Genomic DNA, 16872 nt, shown 5'->3' with positions numbered 1-16872 from the left:
TCCACGCCTTGTGTTGTCCTTGGAAAAATTATTTGAAAATATCCACGCCTTGTGTTGTCCTTGGAAAAATTATTTAAAAATATCCACGCCTTGTGTTGTCCTTGGAAAAATTATTTAAAAATATCCACGCCTTGTGTTGTCCTTGGAAAAATTATTTGAAAATATCCACGCCTTGTGTTGTCCTTGGAAAAAATTATTTAAAAATATCCACGCCTTGTGTTGTCCTTGGAAAAAATTATTTAAAAATATCCACGCCTTGTGTTGTCCTTGGAAAAAATTATTTAAAAATATCCACGCCTTGTGTTGTCCTTGGAAAAAATTATTTAAAAATATCCACGCCTTGTGTTGTCCTTGGAAAAAATTATTTAAAAATATCCACGCCTTGTGTTGTCCTTGGAAAAAATTATTTAAAAATATCCACGCCTTGTGTTGTCCTTGGAAAAAATTATTTAAAAATATCCACGCCTTGTGTTGTCCTTGGAAAAAATTATTTAAAAATATCCACGCCTTGTGTTGTCCTTGGAAAAAATTATTTAAAAATATCCACGCCTTGTGTTGATCTTGGAAAAAATTATTTAAAAATATCCACGCCTTGTGTTGTCCTTGGAAAAAATTATTTAAAAATATCCACGCCTTGTGTTGTCCTTGGAAAAAATTATTTAGAAATATTCACGCCTTGTGTTGTCCTTGGAAAAAATTATTTAGAAATATTCACGCCTTGTGTTGTCCTTGGAAAAAATTATTTAAAAATATCCACGCCTTGTGTTGTCCTTGGAAAAAATTATTTAAAAATATCCACGCCTTGTGTTGTCCTTGGAAAAAATTATTTAAAAATATCCACGCCTTGTGTTGTTCTTGGAAAAAATTATTTAAAAATATCCACGCCTTGTGTTGTCCTTGGAAAAAATTATTTAAAAATATCCACGCCTTGTGTTGTCCTTGGAAAAAATTATTTAGAAATATTCACGCCTTGTGTTGTCCTTGGAAAAAATTATTTAGAAATATTCACGCCTTGTGTTGTCCTTGGAAAAAATTATTTAAAAATATCCACGCCTTGTGTTGTTCTTGGAAAAAATTATTTAAAAATATCCACGCCTTGTGTTGTCCTTGGAAAAAATTATTTAGAAATATTCACGCCTTGTGTTGTCCTTGGAAAAAATTATTTAAAAATATCCACGCCTTGTGTTGTTCTTGGAAAAAATTATTTAGAAATATTCACGCCTTGTGTTGTCCTTGGAAAAAATATTTAAAAATATCCACGCCTTGTGTTGTCCTTGGAAAAAATATTTAAAAATATCCACGCCTTGTGTTGTCCTTGGAAAAAATATTTAAAAATATCCACGCCTTGTGTTGTCCTTGGAAAAAATATTTAAAAATATCCACGCCTTGTGTTGTCCTTGGAAAAAATATTTAAAAATATCCACGCCTTGTGTTGTCATTGGAAAAAATTATTTAAATAGATCCATGCCTTCTATTGTCCTTGGAAAAAATTATTTTAAATATTCACGCCTTGTGTTGTCCTTGAAAAAATTATTTTAAATATTCACGCCTTGTGTTGTCCTTGAAAAAATTATTTTAAATATTCACGCCTTGTGTTGTCCTTGAAAAAATTATTTTAAATATTCACGCCTTGTGTTGTCCTTGAAAAAATTATTTTAAATATTCACGCCTTGTGTTGTCCTTGAAAAAATTATTTTAAATATTCACGCCTTGTGTTGTCCTTGAAAAAATTATTTTAAATATTCACGCCTTGTGTTGTCCTTGAAAAAATTATTTAAAAATATCCACGCCTTGTGTTGTCCTTGGAAAAAATTATTTAAAAATATCGACGCCTTGTGTTGTCCTTGGAAAAAATTATTTAAAAATATCCACGCCTTGTGTTGTCCTTGGAAAAAATTATTTAAAAATATCCACGCCTTGTGTTGTTCTTGGAAAAAATTATTTAGAAATATTCACGCCTTGTGTTGTCCTTGGAAAAAATATTTAAAAATATCCACGCCTTGTGTTGTCCTTGGAAAAAATATTTAAAAATATCCACGCCTTGTGTTGTCCTTGGAAAAAATATTTAAAAATATCCACGCCTTGTGTTGTCCTTGGAAAAAATATTTAAAAATATCCACGCCTTGTGTTGTCCTTGGAAAAAATATTTAAAAATATCCACGCCTTGTGTTGTCCTTGGAAAAAATATTTAAAAATATCCACGCCTTGTGTTGTCCTTGGAAAAAATATTTAAAAATATCCACGCCTTGTGTTGTCATTGGAAAAAATTATTTAAATAGATCCATGCCTTCTATTGTCCTTGGAAAAAATTATTTTAAATATTCACGCCTTGTGTTGTCATTGGAAAAAATTATTTAAATAGATCCATGCCTTCTATTGTCCTTGGAAAAAATTATTTTAAATATTCACGCCTTGTGTTGTCCTTGAAAAAATTATTTTAAATATTCACGCCTTGTGTTGTCCTTGAAAAAATTATTTAAAAATATCCACGCCTTGTGTTGTCCTTGGAAAAAATTATTTAAAAATATCCACGCCTTGTGTTGTCCTTGGAAAAAATTATTTAAAAATATCCACGCCTTGTGTTGTCCTTGGAAAAAATTATTTAAAAATATCCACGCCTTGTGTTGTCCTTGGAAAAAATTATTTAAAAATATCCACGCCTTGTGTTGTCCTTGGAAAAAATTATTTAAAAATATCCACGCCTTGTGTTGTCCTTGGAAAAAATTATTTAAAAATATCCACGCCTTGTGTTGTCCTTGGAAAAAATTATTTAAAAATATCCACGCCTTGTGTTGTCCTTGGAAAAAATTATTTAAAAATATCCACGCCTTGTGTTGTCCTTGGAAAAAATTATTTAAAAATATCCACGCCTTGTGTTGTCCTTGGAAAAAATTATTTAAAAATATCCACGCCTTGTGTTGTCCTTGGAAAAAATTATTTAAAAATATCCACGCCTTGTGTTGTCCTTGGAAAAAATTATTTAAAAATATCCACGCCTTGTGTTGTCCTTGGAAAAAATTATTTAAAAATATCCACGCCTTGTGTTGTCCTTGGAAAAATTATTTAAAAATATCCACGCCTTGTGTTGTCCTTGGAAAAAATTATTTAAAAATATCCACGCCTTGTGTTGTCCTTGGAAAAAATTATTTAAAAATATCCACGCCTTGTGTTGTCCTTGGAAAAAATTATTTAAAAATATCCACACCTTGTGTTGTCCTTGGAAAAAATTATTTAAAAATATCCACGCCTTGTGTTGTCCTTGGAAAAAATTATTTAAAAATATCCACGCCTTGTGTTGTCCTTGGAAAAAATTATTTAAAAATATCCACGTGTTGTCCTTGGAAAAAATTATTTAAAAATATCCACGTGTTGTCCTTGGAAAAAATTATTTAAAAATATCCACGTGTTGTCCTTGGAAAAAAATATTTAAAAATATCCACGTGTTGTTCTTAAAAAATTATTTAAAAATATCCACGTGTTGTCCTTAAAAAATTATTTAAAAATATCCACGTGTTGTCCTTGGAAAAAAATATTTAAAAATATCCACGTGTTGTTCTTAAAAAATTATTTAAAAATATCCACGTGTTGTCCTTAAAAAATTATTTAAAAATATCCACGTGTTGTCCTTAAAAAATTATTTAAAAATATCCACGTGTTGTCCTTAAACAATTATTTAAAAATATCCACGTGTTGTCCTTAAAAATTTATTTAAAAATATCCACGTGTTGTCCTTAAAAAATTATTTAGAAATATCCACGTGTTGTCCTTGGAAAAATATTTAAAATATATCCATGCCTTGTGTTGTCCTTGAAAAAATATATTTAAAAATATCCACGTGTTGTCCTTAAAAAATTATATAAAAATATCCACGTGTTGTCCTTAAAAAATTATTTAAAAATATCCACGTGTTGTCCTTAAAAAATTATTTAAAAATATCCACGTGTTGTCCTTAAAAATTTATTTAAAAATATCCACGTGTTGTCCTTAAAAAATTATTTAAAAATATCCACGTGTTGTCCTTGGAAAAATATTTAAAATATATCCACGCCTTGTGTTGTCCTTGAAAAAATATATTTAAAAATATCCACGCCTTGTGTTATCCATGAAAAAAATATTGAAAACTATCCACACCTTGTGTTGTCCTTGGAAAAATATTTAAAATATCCACGCCTTGTGTTTCCTTGGAATAATATTTGAAATATCACCGCCTTATGTTGTTCTTGAAAAATTATTAAAAAATGTCCACGCCTTCTGTTGTCCTTGAAAAGAATATTTAAAAAACATGCCTTGTGCTGTCCTTAAAAAGAATATTTAAAAATATACCCGCCTTGTGTTGTCCTTTAAAAAAAAAATATATATATATATATTTGAAAACATCCACGCCTTCTAGATATTTAAATATCTAGTCCGTCCAAAAAGACAAACAAACTTGCTCTTTAAAATTATATTTTTTATTCACGTACCACTTTGACGTATAATTAATATTTATTAATTTCTTAGGTTGGCGTATGATGAACATTGAACTCCACCAATAATTATACGACGCAGTGTCCCTCTTAGAAAAAGTTCATTGTCTGTAGCTAACTGCAAATAATTTTCCAAGATAATGACACTTTTTACACATCTTATCCTCGCCTTAGTGCCTTGTATTGCCTGCATATTAATTTCAAATTTTAATTAAGCAAATTTACAGCTAAGATCTGTCCTCATAAAAATGAAAAACCCACTTCAGAGAGAAATGAAAAACCACTTCATTCATAAATGGCTCACTTAATGTTTATCTTTTAGCCCGGTGGTGGGCAAGCCAATGGCAGATGGGGGAAGGGTGGAATTGGTCATTCTTATTCTTACCAACCAAGTAAAGACATCGGTTCAGTTTATCTTGGTGTGTTTGAGTTGTTAAGATTTATTAAAGGGTCTCCTTGTCTTGTAATTATTTTGTTGTGTGTGTGTTGGTGGCGTTGCTCGTCATCAAGCGTGTTTTATGTAATGAAAAAGAAGGGTTTATGGCACGTAATTCACATAAAGTTTATGTCTATCACTTTTAGCAAGAGAGAGAAACTGCTGCAATAAATAAATATTTGTTTATGAGGATAGAGGTAAATCAGATGGGGTTTCTTCTATGGTGCGTTGGCCAGGGTTTTTGAGGAGGATGATGGTTCTTCTAAGGAGCTTAGATAAGGCTTGTTGAGAATAAAGCTAAAAGACATTGGTTCTCCGTAGAAAGATGGAAGAGAAAGGGAGATAGATATAAGCGTTTAATAAAAAAACTTTGAACGTGACACAAAAATCCCAAAAACTGCCTGGCCATTTTTTTAAATATTTTTATTAAAATAAAAATTTTGAACATGTCCAGACAGTATCTCAAAAATAATTCTTTAAAATCATATCTTTGAGCGTTCCCAAGATTTTATCATAACTTTACTTTGTTATTTTTTTACTCGGTTTACATTGCAGCCCCCTTTTTGTCACTCACATTACCATGTAATATCGTTGACCTTTTGACATTACTTCTGCTGCAACCACAGTAACCACACTCTGCTTTTTTATTCTAATCAAATGTTCTGTAGATGACACCATTTAACAAGCAGAAAAAAGTACTTACAACAGAACAAAAACTTGGTAATAATATCTTCATTTATGAGCATGTCTATATGGGAACGAACCCTCATGTAAAGCATCATTTAAGTAGCATCAAACCCATACAATCACATCCCATCATCATCATCATCGCAAGTGCCAATGGCACTTTCCTAACAACAATTGGAAATGTCATTTCAAAAAGAATGGAATTCTAAAGCCATAGAGACAAAATCAAAAACCCAGAAAAACTTTTATGACAATTGGTCAGCCATAAAGAATGAAATGATAAAGCAAGCAAGAAGGAGAAAAAAGTTGAAAATGATTTTTTGTCCCCTTATGTGCGACGCAACAACTATCGGCAACAGTTCGTAAGAAGTCTTCTGTGTGTTGTGGGTTAACATTTGTAAAAAAAGTTTTAAAAAAGTCCATATAAAAAACTATAAAATTGAAATTTGATCAACTTATGATAAAGTTGACACTATCAATAAAGAAGTCATTGCATTGTCATTGGTAACACATACACACAAAAGAAGCAAAATGAGCTTGGAGCAGGCAACACAACGCTTCAATAGTAAGATAAGCGTTTTCCATAAATGAAACAGTTATGTTGGTTTTGATGCAGTAAAAAAGATAAAATGATTCTTCACACAAAAATGGCATACAAGTAAGTGAGAGAACATTTAAAGTAAATGGAGGCGTATACATTATATGATTAAATAGAAAAACTCATACGACACATGGCACAAAAATTAATATTAGTTATACGCATCATTATACCAACAGAAGAAAATAATAATAATTCTCTACAAAAAGAGATATTTTGCCAACAATTTAGATTCTTGTTATTATATTATGACTGAAAAAAATTATTTTTAAATTAAGCACGCCTTGTGTTGCCTTTAGAAAAATTATTAAAAATTAACCACGCCTTGTGTTGCCTTTAGAAAAATTATTTAAAATTAACCACGCCTTGTGTTGCCTTAAGAAAAATTATTTAAAATTAACCACGCCTTGTGTTGCCTTTAGAAAAATTATTTAAAATTAACCACGCCTTATGTTGCCTTTAGAAAAATTATTTAAAATTAACCACGCCTTGTGTTGCCTTTAGAAAAATTATTTAAAATTAACCACGTCTTGTGTTGCATTTAGAAAAATTATTTAAAATTAACCACGCCTTGTGTTGCCTTTAGAAAAATTATTTAAAATTAACCACGCCTTGTGTTGCCTTTAGAAAAATTATTTAAAATTAGCCACGCCTTATGTTGCCTTTAGAAAAATTATTTAAAATTAGCCACGCCTTATGTTGCCTTTAGAAAAATTATTTAAAATTAACCACGCTTTGTGTTGCCTTTAGAAAAATTATTTAAAATTAACCACGCCTTGCGTGGCCTTTAGAAAAATTATTTAAAATTAACCACGCCTTGTGCTGCCTTTAGAAAAATTATTTAAAATTAACCACGTCTTGCGTGGCCTTTAGAAAAATTATTTAAAATTAACCACGCCTTGTGCTGCCTTTAGAAAAATTATTTAAAATTAACCACGCCTTGCGTTGCCATTAGAAAAATTATTTAAAATTAACCACGCCTTGCGTGGCCTTTAGAAAAATTATTTAAAATTAACCACGCCTTGCGTGGCCTTTAGAAAAATTATTTAAAATTAACCACGCCTTGCGTGGCCTTTAGAAAAATTATTTAAAATTAACCACGCCTTGCGTGGCCTTTAGAAAAATTATTTAAAATTAACCACGCCTTGCGTGGCCTTTAGAAAAATTATTTAAAATTAACCACTCCTTGCGTGGCCTTTAGAAAAATTATTTAAAATTAACCACGCCTTGCGTGGCCTTTAGAAAAATTATTTAAAATTAACCACGCCTTGCGTGGCCTTTAGAAAAATTATTTAAAATTAACCACGCCTTGCGTGGCCTTTAGAAAAATTATTTAAAATTAACCACGCCTTGCGTGGCCTTTAGAAAAATTATTTAAAATTAACCACGCCTTGCGTGGCCTTTAGAAAAATTATTTAAAATTAACCACGCCTTGCGTGGCCTTTAGAAAAAATTTTTAAAATTAACCACGCCTTGTGTTGCCTTTAGAAAAATTATTTAAAATTAACCACGCCTTGTGTTGCCTTTAGAAAAATTATTTAAAGTTAACCACGCCTTGTGTTGCCTTTAGAAAAATTATTTAAAATTAAACACGCCCTGTGTTGCCTTTAGAAAAATTATTTAAAATTGACCACGCCTTGTGTTGCCTTTAGAAAAATTATTTAAAATTAACCACGCCTTGTGTTGCCTTTAGAAAAATTATTTAAAATTAAACACGCCCTGTGTTGCCTTTAGAAAAATTATTTAAAATTAACCACGCCATGTGTTGTCTTTAGAAAATTAAGCACGCCTTGTGTTGCCTTTAGAAAAATTATTTAAAATTAACCACGCCTTGTGTTGCCTTTAGAAAAATTATTTAAAATTAACCACGAATGGTGTTGCCTTTAGAAAAATTATTTAAAATTAACCACGCCTTGTGTTGCCTTTAGAAAAATTATTTAAAATTAACCACGCCTTGTGTTGCCTTTAGAAAAATTATTTAAAATTAACCACGCCTTGTGTTGCCTTTAGAAAAATTATGTAAAATTAACCACGCCTTGTGATGCCTTTAGAAAAATTATTTAAAATTAACCACGCCTTGTGTTGCCTTTAGAAAAATTATTTAAAATTAACCACGCCTTGTGTTGCCTTTAGAAAAATTATTTAAAATTAACCACGCCTTGTGTTGCCTTTAGAAAAATTATTTAAAATTAACCACGCCTTGTGTTGCCTTTAGAAAAATTATGTAAAATTAACCACGCCTTGTGATGCCTTTAGAAAAATTATTTAAAATTAACCACGCCTTGTGTTGCCTTTAGAAAAATTATTTAAAATTAACCACGCCTTGTGTTGCCTTTAGAAAAATTATTTAAAATTAACCACGAATGGTGTTGCCTTTAGAAAAATTATTTAAAATTAACCACGCCTTGTGTTGCCTTTAGAAAAATTATTTAAAATTAACCACGCCTTGTGTTGCCTTTAGAAAAATTATTTAAAATTAACCACGCCTTGTGTTGCCTTTAGAAAAATTATTTAAAATTAACCACGCCTTGTGTTGCCTTTAGAAAAATTATGTAAAATTAACCACGCCTTGTGATGCCTTTAGAAAAATTATTTAAAATTAACCACGCCTTGTGTTGCCTTTAGAAAAATTATTTAAAATTAACCACGCCTTTAGAAAAATTATTTAAAATTAACCACGCCTTTAGAAAAATTATTTAAAATTAACCACGCCTTGTGTTGCCTTTAGAAAAATTATTTCAAATTAACCACGCCTTGTGTTGCCTTCAGAAAAATTATTTAAAATTAACCACGCCTTTAGAAAAATTATTTAAAATTAACCACGCCTTTAGAAAAATTATTTAAAATTAACCACGCCTTTAGAAAAATTATTTAAAATTAACCACGCCTTGTGTTGCCTTTAGAAAAATTATTTAAAATTAACCACGCCTTTAGAAAAATTATTTAAAATTAACCACGCCTTGTGTTGCCTTTAGAAAAATTATTTAAAATTAACCACGCCTTTAGAAAAATTATTTAAAATTAACCACGCCTTGTGTTGCCTTTAGAAAAATTATTTAAAATTAACCACGCCTTTAGAAAAATTATTTAAAATTAACCACGCCTTTAGAAAAATTATTTAAAATTAACCACGCCTTGTGTTGCCTTTAGAAAAATTATTTAAAATTAACCACGCCTTTAGAAAAATTATTTAAAATTAACCACGCCTTTAGAAAAATTATTTAAAATTAACCACGCCTTTAGAAAGATTATTTAAAATTAACCACGCCTTTAGAAAAATTATTTAAAATTAACCGCGCCTTTAGAAAAATTATTTAAAATTAACCACGCCTTTAGAAAAATTATTTAAAATTAATCACGCTTTTAGAAAAATTATTTAAAATTAACCACGCCTTTAGAAAAATTATTTAAAATTAACCACGCCTTTAGAAAAATTATTTAAAATTAACCACGCCTTTAGAAAAATTATTTAAAATTAACCACGCCTTTAGAAAAATTATTTAAAATTAACCACGCCTTTAGAAAAATTATTTAAAATTAACCACGCCTTTAGAAAAATTATTTAAAATTAACCACGCCTTTAGAAAAATTATTTAAAATTAACCACGCCTTTAGAATAATTATTTAAAATTAACCACGCCTTTAGAAAAACTATTTAAAATTAACCACGCCTTTAGAAAAATTATTTAAAATTAACCACGCCTTTAGAAAAATTATTTAAAATTAACCACGCCTTTAGAAAAATTATTTAAAATTAACCACGCCTTTAGAAAAATTATTTAAAATTAACCACGCCTTTAGAATAATTATTTAAAATTAACCACGCCTTTAGAAAAATTATTTAAAATTAACCACGCCTTTAGAAAAATTATTTAAAATTAACCACGCCTTTAGAAAAATTATTTAAAATTAACCACGCCTTTAGAAAAATTATTTAAAATTAACCACGCCTTTAGAAAAATTATTTAAAATTAACCACGCCTTTAGAAAAATTATTTAAAATTAACCACGCCTTTAGAAAAATTATTTAAAATTAACCTCGCCTTTAGAAAAATTATTTAAAATTAACCACGCCTTTAGAAAAACTATTTAAAATTAACCACGCCTTTAGAAAAATTATTTAAAATTAACCACGCCTTTAGAAAAATTATTTAAAATTAACCACGCCTTTAGAAAAATTATTTAAAATTAACCACGCCTTTAGAAAAATTATTTAAAATTAACCACGCCTTTAGAAAAATTATTTAAAATTAACCACGCCTTTAGAAAAATTATTTAAAATTAACCACGCCTTTAGAAAAATTATTTAAAATTAACCACGCCTTTAGAAAAATTATTTAAAATTAACCACGCCTTTAGAAAAATTATTTAAAATTAACCACGCCTTTAGAAAAATTATTTAAAATTAACCACGCCTTTAGAAAAATTATTTAAAATTAACCACGCCTTTAGAAAAATTATTTAAAATTAACCACGCCTTTAGAAAAATTATTTAAAATTAACCTCGCCTTTAGAAAAATTATTTAAAATTAACCACGCCTTTAGAAAAATTATTTAAAATTAACCACGCCTTTAGAAAAATTATTTAAAATTAACCTCGCCTTTAGAAAAATTATTTAAAATTAACCACGCCTTTAGAAAAATTATTTAAAATTAACCACGCCTTTAGAAAAATTATTTAAAATTAACCACGCCTTTAGAAAAATTATTTAAAATTAACCACGCCTTTAGAAAAATTATTTAAAATTAACCACGCCTTTAGAAAAATTATTTAAAACTAACCACGCCTCTAGAAAAATTATTTAAAATTAACCACGCCTTTAGAAAAATTATTTAAAATTAACCACGCCTTTAGAAAAATTATTTAAAATTAACCACGCCTTTAGAAAAATTATTTAAAATTAACCACGCCTTTAGAAAAATTATTTAAAATTAACCACGCCTTTAGAAAAATTATTTAAAATTAACCACGCCTTTAGAAAAATTATTTAAAATTAACCACGCCTTTAGAAAAATTATTTAAAATTAACCACGCCTTTAGAAAAATTATTTAAAATTAACCACGCCTTTAGAAAAATTATTTAAAATTAACCACGCCTTTAGAAAAATTATTTAAAATTAACCACGCCTTTAGAAAAATTATTTAAAATTAACCACGCCTTTAGAAAAATTATTTAAAATTAACCACGCCTTTAGAAAAATTACTTAAAATTAACCACGCCTTTAGAAAAATTATTTAAAATTAACCACGCCTTTAGAAAAATTATTTAAAATTAACCACGCCTTTAGAAAAAATATTTAAAATTAACCACGCCTTTAGAAAAATTATTTAAAATTAACCACGCCTTTAGAAAAAATATTTAAAATTAACCACGCCTTTAGAAAAAATATTTAAAATTAACCACGCCTTTAGAAAAATTATATAAAATTAACCACGCCTTTAGAAAAATTATTTAAAATTAACCACGCCTTTAGAAAAATTATTTAAAATTAACCACGCCTTTAGAAAAATTATTTAAAATTAACCACGCCTTTAGAAAAATTATTTAAAATTAACCACGCCTTTAGAAAAATTATTTAAAATTAACCACGCCTTTAGAAAAATTATTTAAAATTAACCACGCCTTTAGAAAAATTATTTAAAATTAACCACGCCTTTAGAAAAATTATTTAAAATTAACCACGCCTTTAGAAAAATTATTTAAAATTAACCACGCCTTTAGAAAAATTATTTAAAATTAACCACGCCTTTAGAAAAATTATTTAAAATTAACCACGCCTTTAGAAAAATTATTTAAAATTAACCACGCCTTTAGAATAATTATTTAAAATTAACCACGCCTTTAGAAAAACTATTTAAAATTAACCACGCCTTTAGAAAAATTATTTAAAATTAACCACGCCTTTAGAAAAATTATTTAAAATTAACCACGCCTTTAGAAAAATTATTTAAAATTAACCACGCCTTTAGAAAAATTATTTAAAATTAACCACGCCTTTAGAATAATTATTTAAAATTAACCACGCCTTTAGAAAAATTATTTAAAATTAACCACGCCTTTAGAAAAATTATTTAAAATTAACCACGCCTTTAGAAAAATTATTTAAAATTAACCACGCCTTTAGAAAAATTATTTAAAATTAACCACGCCTTTAGAAAAATTATTTAAAATTAACCACGCCTTTAGAAAAATTATTTAAAATTAACCACGCCTTTAGAAAAATTATTTAAAATTAACCTCGCCTTTAGAAAAATTATTTAAAATTAACCACGCCTTTAGAAAAACTATTTAAAATTAACCACGCCTTTAGAAAAATTATTTAAAATTAACCACGCCTTTAGAAAAATTATTTAAAATTAACCACGCCTTTAGAAAAATTATTTAAAATTAACCACGCCTTTAGAAAAATTATTTAAAATTAACCACGCCTTTAGAAAAATTATTTAAAATTAACCACGCCTTTAGAAAAATTATTTAAAATTAACCACGCCTTTAGAAAAATTATTTAAAATTATCCACGCCTTTAGAAAAATTATTTAAAATTAACCACGCCTTTAGAAAAATTATTTAAAATTAACCACGCCTTTAGAAAAATTATTTAAAATTAACCACGCCTTTAGAAAAATTATTTAAAATTAACCTCGCCTTTAGAAAAATTATTTAAAATTAACCACGCCTTTAGAAAAATTATTTAAAATTAACCACGCCTTTAGAAAAATTATTTAAAATTAACCTCGCCTTTAGAAAAATTATTTAAAATTAACCACGCCTTTAGAAAAATTATTTAAAATTAACCACGCCTTTAGAAAAATTATTTAAAATTAACCACGCCTTTAGAAAAATTATTTAAAATTAACCACGCCTTTAGAAAAATTATTTAAAATTAACCACGCCTTTATAAAAATTATTTAAAATTAACCACGCCTTTAGAAAAATTATTTAAAATTAACCACGCCTTTAGAAAAATTATTTAAAATTAACCACGCCTTTAGAAAAATTATTTAAAACTAACCACGTCTCTAGAAAAATTATTTAAAATTAACCACGCCTTTAGAAAAATTATTTAAAATTAACCACGCCTTTAGAAAAATTAACCACGCCTTTAGAAAAATTATTTAAAATTAACCACGCCTTTAGAAAAATTATTTAAAATTAACCACGCCTTTAGAAAAATTATTTAAAATTAACCACGCCTTTAGAAAAATTATTTAAAATTAACCACGCCTTTAGAAAAATTATTTAAAATTAACCACGCCTTTAGAAAAATTATTTAAAATTAACCACGCCTTTAGAAAAATTATTTAAAATTAACCACGCCTTTAGAAAAATTATTTAAAATTAACCACGCCTTTAGAAAAATTATTTAAAATTAACCACGCCTTTAGAAAAATTATTTAAAATTAACCACGCCTTTAGAAAAATTATTTAAAATTAACCACGCCTTTAGAAAAATTATTTAAAATTAACCACGCCTTTAGAAAAATTATTTAAAATTAACCACGCCTTTAGAAAAATTATTTAAAATTAACCACGCCTTTAGAAAAATTACTTAAAATTAACCACGCCTTTAGAAAAAATATTTAAAATTAACCACGCCTTTAGAAAAATTATTTAAAATTAACCACGCCTTTAGAAAAAATATTTAAAATTAACCACGCCTTTAGAAAAAATATTTAAAATTAACCACGCCTTTAGAAAAATTATATAAAATTAACCACGCCTTTAGAAAAATTATTTAAAATTAACCACGCCTTTAGAAAAATTATTTAAAATTAACCACGCCTTTAGAAAAATTATTTAAAATTAACCACGCCTTTAGAAAAATTATTTAAAATTAACCACGCCTTTAGAAAAATTATTTAAAATTAACCACGCCTTTAGAAAAATTATTTAAAATTAACCACGCCTTTAGAAAAATTATTTAAAATTAACCACGCCTTTAGAAAAATTATTTAAAATTAACCACGCCTTAGAAAAATTATTTAAAATTAACCACGCCTTTAGAAAAATTATTTAAAATTAACCACGCCTTTAGAAAAATTACTTAAAATTAACCACGCCTCGTGCTGCCTTTAGAAAAATTAATTAAAATTGACCATTCCTTGTGTTGTCTTTAGAAAAATTATTTAAAATTAACCGCGCCATATATTGCTTTCAGAAAAAAATATTTAAAATTATCCGCGCCTTGTGTTGCGTTTAGAAAAATTATTAAAATTTAACCACGCCTTGTGTTACCTTTAGAAAAATTATTTAAAATGAACCACGGCTTGTGTTGTATTTGAAAAAAAAATATTTAAAATTAACTACGCCTTATCTGGTCCCTGAAAATATCTATATATATAAAAATGGTGTAAAAAATGTATAGTAATTCATAAAATGAGAACGGCTAGGCCGATTTCTGTAAAATTTTTTGTCAGTTATTCGTATTTGCGAGAAGAAGGTTTTTACGTAAGAAAATTTTGGAAAGTATCTCTGGAAAAGTCGGAAAATTGGAAAAATCGAAAATTGAGTTTTTGTATGAAATGTTATTCCTTAATAGCGAGACGAAGTTCGCCGGGTCCGCTAGTTATTTTATATTAATCTTGCCTTATTTGGTTTCCTGAAAAAGTTATTACACAATTCTTTTCAAAACTTTGTTAGAAATCTATATATGACAATTAACCCTCTTAATAAGGGACCTTACCATTTTGCAAAAATAGTCATTTACGCTCATTTTTTATGACTTTCAATTGTTATTTCTTTATATTTTATGCCCTTTTCCCCCTGCCGAAAGTGTTTATTGTTTCGTTTACAGTGCAAAAATTTACATAAAACATAAATTGTATAGTCTCTCCGTTCTCCGATAATCATCTGCGTATGTCAATTTTCCAAAACGTGTCTCAGAAAATCCTTTATCTTCAGCAGAAAAAATATTCATCAATTTTGGCAAACGATTGGACAAATTTTAGCAAAAAATACTGCGTATGACTATTTTAGCGCATTTTTATGATAGGCCATAAAAACGATGAAAACATACAAAACGCCTACAAATAGGCAACGCATCGCCAAAATTATGACAATAACACAAAAAGACAAAGACATTTAGCCCTATGGTTATGATAGCACCAGCTATAAATAGCAGACAACAGAAGCTTCAAGCCTTCACCCACCACCAAAAAGAAAGAAAGTCACTAAAAGGCAACAAAAAATAAAATGACAAAATGAAATGCTCATCCCCCCCGAAAACTATGCCCTACCATATTTGATATGTTTGGGTTAAAAAACATTGATGCAGAACGTCTATAAAAAACGAAACAAACACATTATGGGGTAATGCATATGTCAATGGTAATTTCGGAAACAGAATTATTGCCAGAAGCATTTTTGGCAATGGCAGCTGGTATGACGAAATCCATGTTGAGGGAGGGTAGGCGGCGTGTGAGTGGCGGACAAAAAAGGGTTATATCATGACCCAAGGCATTTTTGTGGCAATCACAAAACCACATTTCAAAAACATATTTCAACTACACATAAATACTTATGAATATATAGAAAGTACATACATACATATGGTTGTATGGCTTTGGGGAATATACAGATAATAGGCTGGAGCGTGGTAAATTTTATATAATTTTTCCAAGGACCACACACGGCGTGTTTAATTTTAAATAATTTTTCAAGGACCACACAAGGCGTGGTTAATTTTAAATAATTTTTTCAAGGACCACACAAGGCGTGGTAAATTTTAAATAATTTTTTCAAGGGCCACACAAGGCGTGGTTAATTTTAAATAATTTTTTCAAGGACCACACAAGGCGTGGCTAATTCTAAATAATTTTTTCAAGGACCACACAAGGCGTGGTTGATTTTAAATAATTTTTTCAAGGACCACACAAGGCGTGGTTAATTTTAAATAATTTTTTCAAGGACCACACAAGGAGTGGTTAATTTTAAATAATTTTTTCAAGGACCACACAAGGCGTGGTTAATTTTAAATAATTTTTTCAAGGACCACACAAGGCGTGGTTAATTTTAAATAATTTTTTCAAGGACCTCACAAGGCGTGGTTAATTTTAAATAATTTTTTTAAGAACCACACAAGGCGTGGTTAATTTTAAATAATTTTTTAGGAACCACACAAGGTGTGGTTAATTTTAAATAATTTTTTTAGGAACCACACAAGGTGTGGTTAATTTTAAATAATTTTTTTAGGAACCACACAAGGCGTGGTTAATTTTAAATAATTTTTTTAAGGACCAAACAAGGCGTGGTTAATTTTAAATTATTTTTTTAGGAACCACACAAGGCGTAGTTAATTTTAAATTATTTTTTTAGGAACCACACAAGGCGTGGTTAATTTTAAATAATTTTTTCAAGGACCACACAAGGCGTGGTTCATTTTAAATAATTTTTTCAAGGACCACACAAGGCGTGGTTCATTTTAAATAATTTTTTCAAGGACCACACAAGGCGTGGTTAATTTTAAATAATTTTTTCAAGGACCACACAAGGCGTGGTTAATTTTAAATAATTTTTTCAAGGACCACACAAGGCGTGGTTAATTTTAAATAATTTTTTCAAGGACCACACAAGGCGTGGTTAATTTTAAATAATTTTTTCAAGGACCACACAAGGCGTGGTTAATTTTAAATAATTTTTTCAAGGACCACACAAGGCGTGGTTAATTTTAAATAATTTTTTTAG

General features: G+C 28.4%; 1 protein-coding gene across 1 annotated transcript in view; it reads right to left on the bottom strand.

The window, feature by feature from the left end:
- Positions 1-16872, bottom strand: part of cmpy (crimpy) — a 150585-nt gene that overhangs the window by 122514 nt on the left and 11199 nt on the right. The window lies entirely within an intron of this gene.

Source organism: Musca autumnalis, unplaced genomic scaffold, assembly GCF_047663935.1.
Source record: "Musca autumnalis isolate F117 unplaced genomic scaffold, ASM4766393v1 scaffold_4, whole genome shotgun sequence".
Taxonomy (NCBI): Eukaryota; Metazoa; Arthropoda; class Insecta; order Diptera; family Muscidae; genus Musca; species Musca autumnalis.
The sequence above is the reverse complement of the archived record's forward strand: the minus strand, read 5'-3'. Positions and strand labels throughout refer to the sequence as shown.